This window comes from Octopus bimaculoides, chromosome 12 (genome assembly GCF_001194135.2).
Source record: "Octopus bimaculoides isolate UCB-OBI-ISO-001 chromosome 12, ASM119413v2, whole genome shotgun sequence".
NCBI classification, from domain to species: domain Eukaryota; kingdom Metazoa; phylum Mollusca; class Cephalopoda; order Octopoda; family Octopodidae; genus Octopus; species Octopus bimaculoides.
Window position 1 is genome coordinate 59144150 of NC_068992.1, and position 2026 is coordinate 59146175.

The following is a 2026-nucleotide window of genomic DNA, read 5'->3' on the forward strand; positions in this document are numbered from 1 at the left end:
ATATATATATATATATATATATATATAGAGAGAGAGAGAGAGAGAGAGAGAGAGAGGGAGAGAGAGAGAGATACATACATATGTATATATATACGTATATAACATATATACATATAACACATATATACATATATATAATCATGTATACACGTGTATATATAAATGTATTAGTGTGTGTGTGTGTGTGTGTGTGTGTGTGTGTGTGTGTGTGTGTATGTGTGTGTATCTGTATACGTATGTATATGTGTGAGTGAAGACAGCGGCAGAGACACAGAGAGAAGGAAAGAACACATTTGAGCGAATTATGAATTAGTAACGGAGAGAAAATGTAAATTCAGTTAGTCTAACAACCAACTGAATGAAAATTCAAATTTTCATATTTGCATTAGTTTGCATTAAGGTATACAATTTAGTAGGTTAACTTCGTAATTGAATCGTTAACGCTATGTGGAATCATTTACTGAATGCAGGCACTCAATAAGCACCCTTTATATACCGGTTTTCCAGCGATGTGTATTAAAAGATCATAGAAGGTAAAATATTCATGCTTTGCTTTAATTTGTTGACATGTCTCCATAGGGATACGTTGTGTTTAGCGAGAAAATATTAGAGTAATGTTGTCTTTTAATTTACTTCTGTCTTTAGCATCTAACAGGGGAAATAATCAGCAAGAAGAGTAGTTGTTCCGGCCTTCTGCTCTCTGAGTTCAAATCTTGCCAAAGTTAACTTTACTTTCATTCATTCAGAGTCGATAAAGTACCTGCAAAGTACGCAGTCAATATAATCAAATAATTCACACTCACCACTAAATTTCTGCGAAGACTCGTTATTTATGGCCAATGAAAGTAAGCATTGGATACAAACCTGGAATTTAAATTAGTTATGACTGATTAACTATATAGTACAATGAGGAGAGCCAGACTGATCTTTAGGAGCACGATGTGACAACTCTAGAACTGTTCCGATATAATTAAACTTCATCAGCGAAAGTATAGTGTAAGTATTAATGCTAGGTCTTAGAATATTTAGAAAAAAATGCAGGACATTACTGAAAGAATAAGGAGTGGCGTGGGAGCTTAAAAGAATGTCTGAGATTTAAAAAATTCCCAGGGATATGTGCTGCATGAAAAACAAACAGTAAAGTATTCTTAATATAGTTAACTGAATGATCCACTACACAAGCGATGGATCAAGGAAGGTAGTGCCGATCTTGGCGTCAAATGAAACAACGTGGGTTCTGTAAAAAACTGAAGTGGAAAATCGTTTCATAGAGTTGTTGATAGTTGTTTTGTAGAACTGCACATAAACGAACGTTGGTGGGGAAAACGAGGTTAATGTAGGCGGGTTTTCAAACAAACTTTTCCTTTTATTTGGGTTGATGTGTAACCTTGGTGAAAAAATGTGAATAATTATTATTCAAATGGTGAACGCTTGAATAATTATGTGGGTGGAATGTCATGTACTACTCATTGTAGTCAAGAAGAATAAGATGAAATAATCTGTTTGCTTTCTGATTACATCTCAAGGTTATTTCAAAGATCATCTTGAAGAGCACAGTGCTAAAGGGTAGGACACTATATAGAGGAGTTGGAAGAAGAACAACGAGCACGAAGGAAACTCAAGTTCACGAACAAACAAAAAGGGACCAAAAGAAAACATAGAAAAAGAGTAGAAAATAGAGGAGAGATTGCATAAATGCCCCCACTTGAAAATTCAAGAGTAATTGTATAAGATAATCAGTAATTTTTAATTAAATAGCATTGAATGTCTTACGCTGTAAGTAGGCAGTATTGAATGCCTAAGCAAAAATTTAATGATTTTGGAATGAAATACACTTTATGTTGTTTTTCTAAGTATATATTATGGTTGTGTGGTAAGAAATGTGCATCCCAACCATATAGTTCAGGGCTCAGTTCCAGTGCGTGGCACCTCGGACTAGTGTCTTCTACTATAGAACCGGCACCACAAAACGCCTTGTAACTTGATTTGGTAGATGGAAATTAAAAGAAGCCCTTCGTGTATATAT